We start from the raw sequence: 9637 nt of genomic DNA on the forward strand, positions 1-9637 counted from the left end.
TTTACATATAGTAAACAGACTATTTAATATAATAAACACATTTTGTTATAATTAATATACTTTATTAAAATATCTAAGGCAATATAGAAATATAATGTATATATTATATTAATATTTTATATTGGTTAGAGATTATGTATGATCACTGAACTTTGGCTTCAGACATAACAAATTACTTGAATTCACGGTAGGTATGACAAAGGTACAAAGCATGTGGACAGGTGTCATCCAGAAGAACGGAAGGATGCCTATGGAAGCAAGAGTTGGGTTTTATATACTGATAATGCCTGAGCTTGGTATGAAATCAAAGCTGAAGTTCTAGACTAATTGGGTACTCAAAGTGCCAGAGATCTGAGATCACATCTGCGTAGTTGTGATTTGACTTAACTTTTATTCTGTAATAGTATTCTGAGTCATGGAATGGTTGAAGTTGGAAGGGGCCTCTGGAGGTTGTCTGCTCCAACCTCCCTGCTCAAGCCAGGACACCTAGAGCTGGTTGCCTGGGACTACGTCCAGACAGCTTTTGAATGTCTTCAAGGAAGGAGAATCCACAACCCCCTTGGGAAACCTCTTCCAGTGCTTAGTAACCCTTACAGTAAAGAAAGTATTTCCTGGTGTTCAGATGGAACCTCCTGTGTTTCAGTCTGTGCCCATTGCCTCTGGTCCTTTCGCTGGGCCCCAGTGAAAAGAGCCTGGCTCTGTCCTCTTTGCACCCTCCCTTCTCAGTATTAATGTATATTCCTATACATTAATAAGATCCTCCCTCAGCAGCCTTTTCTCCAGGCTGGACAGTTCCAGCCTGTCCCCAATGGGAGAGGTGCTCCTGCCCCTTAATCATCTCCACAGCCCTTCATCGGACTCTCAGGCATGTCCATGTCTCTCTTTACGGGGGAACCCAGAACTAGGACTTGGCACTCCAGGTGTGGCCCCACCAGTGCTGAAGAGAGTACAAAGATCACCTCCCTTGACCTGCTGGCAATGCTTCTCCTAATGCAGCCCAGGAGACCGTTGACTGCCTTGCTGCAAGGGCACCTTGTTGGCTCATGTTCACTTGGTGTGTACCGGCACCCCCAGGTCCTCTTCTGCCAAGCTGCTTTCTAGTGGGGTATGGCCCCTAGCATCTGCTGGTACCTGGGGGGTTCATCTCCAGGGGCAGGACTTGGCCCTTGCTCTTGTTGGGCTTTGTGAGGTTCACATCAGCCATTAAAAGGGAGCTCGTCCCTGGGTGGGCTTGAACCACCAACCTTTCAGTTAACAGCCGAATGCGCTAACCAATTGCACCACAGAGACTGATATGCACTGCTTTTATTCAGAAGAGCTGAATTTCTAATCATATTTGATAACTGCCAGTGGTGGCTGGGTGTGTTGGACAGTGGCAGGCCAGTACTGCTGGCACATTGCTGACACAAACCTGGTGTGTTATTATGTCACAATGCTGTAAGAGCTGGGGAGGAGGAGGAACTGCTGTGACCTCCTGTGTGGTGTGAAAGATGAGATTCTTTTGATTTGAAGAAGTAGCTGTTCCTCCCCTCAGTAGAGGAGGGCTTGGGGTCATGTCACACCAGGCCATCTGCTAGTACTTCAGAGGTGGGTTAACAGCGCTGTTTCTCTAGCCGAAGCTACAGGAAGGTCCTGCAGTACCCATGTGCTTTTTGTGCTCGTGGGCATGGCTGTAAGAAGTCTGTAAACACATGTGGCTGTGAATGTTGATGCAGTTAAAGCAAAACATAGATAAACTTCGGAACATGGATTGAAAGACACCTGAGACGCTGGCTACAGAGTTCTCACTGTGTCTGGAAACTGGGGGTTGGAGATGTTGCCCCTCTAGGGCAGGTCTTAATGAACAGTAAAGATTTTGTGGTGAAACTTGTGGTTTTATTTTTTTGAAGTTTCACGAGTGTACTACCTCAGAGAAATCACTGGTAGTTTCAGTTTATAGTGGGCATACGTATTTTTCACTGTCCTTCAGAAGGCAGGAAAAGATGGAGCCTTTCTCTCTGTATGCCCCTTGTGTATTGGTGGAAACTAAAGGGTATGAAATACTGAGAAACATGACAGGAGACGAGTTCTGTTCAGACAGTGAATCCGTACTTGGTTATGTCTGGTTTCCTGACAGAAGGAAACTGACTTTTAGTATCTTACTCTTTTTTTGTTGTTGTTGTTTGTTTGGTAAAGCAAATGGAGCAAAGTGTTGGCCTGAAACTGGTTGAGTTCCTTTTAAAAGTTAGGAAGCTTAATCTGCTGCTGACAACGTTGCTGGCAAAGTGCTTCTGTGGCTGAGCTGCATGAGCACAGGAAGATGTGCGGGTAATTGCTTTAGGACGAGTTAGAGCAATTTTCTTTTGGAGCAATAGGAACTGGTAGGTAGAGTAATACATACTTTCAGTGGCGGGAGGAGCAGATAGCCTCTCCTAGTACGGAGTTTGACAGAGAGCAGCTTCCTTTCCCTTCCTCTGGTGTTTCAAGCTGTGCTGTAAGGGAGTCTACACCACGTGTCTCAGAGCTGTGGAGCAGGTCTGTCCCATGGAGCGCACTGGGGTCTTGCTACACCGGCTGCTCCCCTGAGGAGCTAATGGGGATGGTACTGGGCTCCTGCCTGGCTTGTACGCCCCGGTGTCCTGCCGGGATCCCTGGCATGAGGCAAAGGTACAGATGCAGGTTTCATCCTGAGCTGGAACTGGAGGGGGGCTGGGCTGTATGGACCTGGGAGCTAAAATGTCCTCATGGGTGGCAGAGTTTAAAGACAGCCATAGGGAACATAGGGGGGAGTCCAGAAAGTTGCAGAGCCAAATTCACCCAGTACAGGACCTCGTATTCTTTAGTGGAGTCTTAATAATGGTCTCTCAGATGGTTTCCAACATAATCTGTTGGAGCACTAACAGTATTCAAGCTTTGGCAATTATGTTTGAATTAACAAATTGTTGGTTTTCAAGACTGCAGGCATCACTCATACAGGCTTTTCTGTAACTTACAGTGTTTGAGTCAAAGCTTTGTAGGCGAGAGAAGACTTACTGCATTAGCAGATCTAGTTGAAAGAGACAAGTGTTAAGGCACAGAGGTCCTTTTTCAGGTCTGTGAAATGGCTGCAACAATGCTATTATCGCAGCGTATTGCTGTTTCTTGGTGTGAACCAGAAGATATAACTACCCTTTTGTGTCAGGTCTGAATGCCTGTGCTACGTAGCGATCCAGGTAGAAAGATGGTGAATAAGTACAGGTGTGAAAAGCGTCAGTGGGCTGTTAGCGTGCCACACAGGTGGGACATCTGGCTGAAGAAACGCAGAGCTCAATAGTTGAATGTACTCCTCCAGAAATCAGGCTGCTTCCTGGGTCTTCTGTGGTTTGGTGCCACGGGGAGCATATTTAGGAGTGGACCCACTCCAGCTGTGAGGTTCGACTGTCTGGTCTTGCTCCAGGGGCAGGACCACCTCCCTACAACACTACTTCTTTCTCCTAGGATTGCACGCTAGCTGGCAAATGGAATGAAGGAAACTTCTGTTGCTTCACAGGCAAACGTGATGAAATATGATGGGCAGGCTTACAGATTTCTATGCGCTGAGTGAGCAGGTGAGTTTAACCCTGGGAATATCCTGCCTGCTTCTCTTCTCCCCTCAAACTATAAGAAAAAGCCCTCTTTTGGTCTTGGGATTTCCTTTTGCCTAGAGAGGAGAGGCAAACTGTGTGAGGCTGGAGCAATCAAAAAGAAGTGCAATGAAGTTTCGCCTGTAAGTTGCAGAGAGACAGCAGTGATACCTGAAGGCCTGCAATGATACGCTTCCTTTCTCTTGTGCTCCTCAAAATGAGTAGTAGTCTTCCGAGTTTAGAGGAAATCATTTGCCATGTATTTCACAGTAGTAGTCAGAAGCCATAAAAGCATTGAAATGCATTTGCCATGCCCTCCGAAGAAGTCAAAATTATTATACAGTATACAGATTTGAACATTTTATCATACTAGCTTGAAATTTGAATACATCCTTTGTTTGCAGCCTTAGTCTGGGAAAACAGAGCAGGAAAGGACTTTAAGACACCCCAGTAGTCTTTCTCTCTGCCCTAAGAAATGATCAAGTACACTCAAGCCATTCATACATTTAAAATATTTTTACAAGAAACCCAACAATGAAGATTTTATTGTCTCTGCAGACGAACTCTTCCACTGTTTTTGGAACCTTAATAATGGAAAGCTTGTCCTTCTGTTTAACCTTTGTTTCCTTTGCTGTAATGAGAGCATGTTCCCTTAACCAGGGCTTCTGCTGAAACTGGTGTTTGCCAGGTGATGCCTACGTGCCTAATAGAACCAAGCTGAAGATTGTTTCATTTATCACATGTAAAATTCAGAAGCAGCTGCATTTCCTGCTGGACAGAAAAGCTACTGGTTGTAAAGTATTGCCTACAACACTTTAGGAAAGTGTTTTATGGAAGTAGAAAAAGAAAATTTTCTTTTTCTTTTTAGGTAATACAGTACAGAACTAGTAATGTAATCTTTCTCTGAGCCTGTACCTCTTTTTTTTTTTTTAATGCATCAGTGTCTGTGGAAATGAACCATATCCAAAAGCTTAAACCTAGTAATAGACTTAGCTCTCAGTGTGGCTCTGAGGAAAGCAGCTTAACTGCTCTCTGTCTATTTTGTACACAGGAAAACACCTCTAAGGCTTTCTTTGTTCACTAAAACCTGAGTTTTTAGTTTAATGGCCCTGTGGTAGTCCAGATATTTCAGAATGTCTATGTGGAGTTTTGTCTCCTAGCTGAGTCCAGAAAAGCTGTGGTATCGTTAGTAGCCACTCTGGAGCTGAGGCAAATCCCTGGGGATGATCAGCCCTGGCTGTGCCCTGCTGCGGTGCGGCAGGAACCAAGTCAGCAACTTGGAAACTCATGAAAACACGGTTAAGGGAAAATAAATGCTGAAGAGCCCCTAATTTTTCTGGCAGATGGTGTTTGAGTGGTTTTTCTATCTATAACTAAAATACAATTGAGAATTGTTTCAGTTCAGTTATTTAAATTCATGTTTTCTTGTTTGCTCTGTTTTTATGCTTCTGTCTTGACCCAGGCCTGTGCTTGATGCTTCCGCAGGCTTTAGCCCTGCCGCCTTTAGCCCTGGCAGCACTGTGCAGCTCAAATCTTTTAGAGTGGCTGCTATTAATATGTTTGCGACCACATGCAAGTGATTAACATTAGTGTGGTTTCTCTACACTTAGTGGAAAATTCTAGGTCTAGTGTTAACTTAGTAATGAAAGGAGATTAGATTGTAAATGTTTTAGGGATATTCAATCTTACAGGCATGGCTGAAAATGGGAAGGGAAGAAATTACATCGTGCTGAGACAGCAACATGTCAGCTTATCCTAAAGAATACCATGGTATTTTATAATTACTTGCAAACACTCACTGTCTGTGTTGCAAGAAGGGTTACTTTGATATCTCTAATAGGGAACTATTAAATAAAGCAGTTGCTATCTGTTAGCAAGGGGTTACGTACCTTCCAAACGTTTTGCTGCTCAAATCACGCTCTAGAAATGTGCACCGTGATGAAAGACTGTGCTGTCTCCTCCTGCAGCGCTCAGGAATCCACCCTGCGCTGTCAGAGCAACTGGCGAGAGCAGAGGGGCTGGGAAGTGCTCTGCAGCTTGACCTACACCTGTAGGGTGAGCAAAGCCTTCTGCGTCCACCCTTGCAAGTAGCTCACGGTCTCTTTATCCCCCTTGATCCCTAGGTATTTTTACAACATAAACAATATGGGGAATTGAGGCATCAAATTGAGGCATGTGTGTGAAAACGAAGGCCTGTGAATGTTAAAGAGAGAATCTGCTCCTTCCTGCCCTCCCCATCCCCAAACTGCTTGCAAGACAGATTGACACAAAGGTGTGTCTTTAGGCCTATGCCGTTGTTCAAGTGCATCTGTGCATTGTATGAAAAATTATACCTAATCATGTGTAAAATAACTTCAAGATGCGAGAGTTTGTGTGTGTTCTTGGGCTCTGTAACCTCTGCCTCCCTTGCAGACTCTCCTGTAGGATTTGCAAGGGTTAGAGGAGTTTGCCACCAAGCAGAACTCTTTCCTCCAGAGCTGCTATCTTTAAAATGACCTATTGAAAAATTCCCCTTTTGCCCATGCACAACTGGTTTTTATGAAGTCCTGTTAAATCTCCTAATCCTGGTTTGGTCTTTTGGTGCAATTTACTTTTATCCCAAAACCCAGTTCTCCAAATTTGCCAAAGAAAACACCAGGCACTATAGAAAGACCATTTTAAATGAAGCTGTTTGGAGGAGCTTTTAGGAAACTAAAAAAGTAAAAGTAAAAAAAAAGACAAAAGGCAATGTGTTTTTCATATCTTAAATATATGTTTAAAAAAAAAAATCTTTCTTTTATGCTCTGATTAGAAACTAAGCAGACCCTTGAAACCACAATCTCTTTCCTTACTGAAATTTTATCTCTCTCTGTTAGTAAGGGGCCATGAAAGTGCTGGAATTTTTATTTAAAGACCAATGTGAACTTTATAATAAGATATTTGCAGGCTAAGAGGTGCTGCTAAACGAGACTTTGCAAGCTGATATGAGAGAAAGAAGATAGTATACTTGTCTTGGGCACCTGCAGCTCTGCATTAGCCTGTCAGCCCGCTGCAGTGCTTTGAGATGGGCCTGCTGAGTCACTGCAAGATGGGTCTTAATTTCTGTATTTAGGTGGCAAACTCCCTTTGAGAAGTTTGGTACAAATTATTTGTGTAAAATCCCGCAAGGAGAAACAGAGACAGAAACCCCCAGCTTGAACTACCATGCCTGAGTTCCCTCCTAGTGTCCTTGAAGGCAACCAGTTCTTTTCCTCTAGTACAGCAGCAGTAGCTTCCCCATAATAGTTCAGTGGTGCTCTATGTAAACTTCACTTAGACGCTCTGGGAGTATGGGGAAATAGGGATTATGGCCTCACCCAGGCTGGCTGTGCACTGTTCCTCTAGTGCTATGGCTTTGGGTAAGAGAGAGGACGCAGTTATGCTTCCTCTGCATTAGAGCAGATTTCAGTTACAGTTTTGCTGTTGGAAAGAATGATGTAGAGAGAGCATGCTGGATGTATGTGCTCTTTCAATGAACTCATTTTACCGAATGATGTTGGTGTCTCTGTAGGGCTTCTTTGCCCTTCTCCACAGTCTGTCAAAGTTTGCAGGTTTTTTTTGACTGTTACTAGCAGTGACTTACAATTTTTACAAACTCTTGATGAAAATGGAGTGCTTGCAGTGTCATACCTGCATTACTGACTGAGGTTCCTGGCTGACATTTATGTTGTGAGTAATGTCAGTTTAATCTATTGAGCATGGGACTTATGAATACCATGTAGTGTGGGCTTTTCCTTTAGAATATCTGATCACAATGTGTCAAACTCCCAAAAACTGCGCCATTTTCCTCACCACTCACTTTGTGTTTGCTCTAGAGAAGGAAACCAGATTGCCCTGATGAGACCCATTTCCAATAAAAGGTGTCTAAAAATGTTTAATTCTGCCAGATATCCCACCCTCTGGCCGATCTCATTTAAAGACTTATGCTCTTGACTTGTCTCTTGTTGCCATTTGTCCCACACCCAACCTGTTTTGTGCAGTTACGTGCAGCTCTAGAGGCTGTAAAAGCCCTTAGCAATATTTTGAGTCCATGGTGTAGTTCTGCTCTCTGGTTTGTGCCTTCTAGCAGCACAATGATTTAAATACGCTTTCATTCTTTATTAATGACATATTATATCATCTCTCTACTGCGCTGTCTGTGATTAATGTCTGCATAGCTCCAGATCTTCCTACTTGCCTCGTCGGATACTGATACAGCACCATAACTTCTCTACTTCATGGAATTTCAGTGGAATTCAGTATTTATTAGATATAGCTATCAAATGTCTAGACATCTCCTCCGTTAGCTCTAGTAGGATTCTCAGGTGCAAGTTACTTAAATTGAGCTAATATTGCTTAAAAATCTAGGTACCAAGAGCTGTTTATTCTCAGTAAGAATTCTTTAATGTTCTGATTAATTATCAGTGCATTGGAAACCCTTTCATGGGGAGGAGGAAAATGAAGACCTGAGGCCAGGTTAGATAAAAGGAAGTAAGTGGTTGACCAGTGGTTGTATTTTACCCCTTGGTGGTGGCCCCAGAAGGGCTGGGGAGCTCAGGTTGCTGGTAGCGGGTTGGCGTTAGCTGCTGAGGAGGACACCTGGCTTCTCTCATGCATTTATTCCGATTCTCATACTGATCATACTCCTTTCAAAAATGGTTTCGATTTGAATGATCAAGTGGAATGTTGTGTCCTAGGTCACAACAAGAGTCGTGAACTTGCGGGAGTCCTACATTCGCACAAATACAGTGTCTTAACCTTGCGGAGTGCTCTCCTCTCACAGGCAGTCCTTGTCGGAAATCTTGCACTTCTATTGTGCAGTAAAAACGGAAGCTTGTGGAGGGATTTCCCTTTCAGATCAAAGGCAAAACCTCTCAGCAAAGCTCCCTGACATTCTGCAAATGCAGCTCTTTGTACCTTACAGATGGAGAAATTGAACGCTGGCTTCAGGCTTAAGCTGACATATTTTCATTTATCTTAGTAAGCATGTTAAAAATCACACCTTTAGTTAAACTGGTTCAAGCTGGCCATGTAGAGAAGGCCAGAGATGGAGCACAAAGAATGACTGCCTTAAGACTGGGCAAAAATGATGACTTTATCCTGTAGTGGCTGAATGGCCCCAGCTGGCTTTTGTTGTATCGCACAAGAAACCTCTGTCTGAGGCGGTGTCGGGATTAACAGCCCGGTTTGTTCCCTTTCTCAGTGCACTGCTCTGTTTGACTTCCCGGATGCTCTGAAAATTCCTGTAAAATCATAGGTGAGAAAGTAACTTCCACAAAGAATAACTCGCCACAATAGGCAGATCTTTGCAAAGCCAGGAAATTCTTTAAAAAAACAGTTATTAATCACAGAGTAAACCAAGAGAGATGAGGTAACGCAGCAAGGGAGGAAGAGCAGAATGGTTTTTGGACCAAATGCTTTTCAAGGTCTCTTCCATAAGATGGCAGCAGTTTATTTTGTGAACTGGACCGGGAGGCTGATGTGAAAGGGTATCTGCTGGAAGCCCTACAAAACAGGCATTCAGTCTTCATAGGCTTTATCTCTATTTGCTTGGTACGCATCCCTAATAATTGTCCCAGTATAGATCAGTTGGGAGCCTTACTTTATGTGCTAAAACATTTTCTGTTTGGTGCAGCAGTGATTTTATTTTATTTTTTCTAAACGCGGGCACGGATACTTAGAGCCAAACTCCACAAGAGAGTTGTTAGCATGAAATGAGAATTTTGCATTTGCAGGAGTTGAGTGTGCAGGATGAAGGAAGAGTGACAGGTTGTCTGGCTTATTTTGGATTTTTTTTTTTTTTAAGTGTTTCACTTTGTGCAGTTATTTTGTTAATAACTGTCCAAAGCAACTTGAGTTCTGTGAGCAAAAGAGACAGAAAAACAGCTGGGATTTTCTCTCCTCAAAAAAATGGAGATCTGTTTCATTCCACTGTTTCAGTGGAATCAAACACTCATTTTCTTTTGAAGAGGGAGCTTGTGGAGAGAAGGGATTAATTTTTTTTTTTTTTTTTTTTTTTTGCCTAGCAGAAAGCAGAGGAAGGAAAAACATTTGAGAGG

The 9637-nt window shown here is 43.3% G+C and overlaps 1 non-coding gene across 1 annotated transcript; it reads right to left on the reverse strand.

Moving 5' to 3' along the window:
- Positions 1-1216: 1216 nt before the first annotated feature.
- Positions 1217-1290, reverse strand: TRNAN-GUU (transfer RNA asparagine (anticodon GUU)). Its single transcript has one exon. It is a non-coding gene; the product is annotated as a tRNA-Asn (tRNA).
- Between the last annotated feature and the right edge of the window lie 8347 nt (positions 1291-9637).

The sequence above is a fragment of the Rissa tridactyla genome, chromosome 2, assembly GCF_028500815.1.
Source record: "Rissa tridactyla isolate bRisTri1 chromosome 2, bRisTri1.patW.cur.20221130, whole genome shotgun sequence".
NCBI classification, from domain to species: domain Eukaryota; kingdom Metazoa; phylum Chordata; class Aves; order Charadriiformes; family Laridae; genus Rissa; species Rissa tridactyla.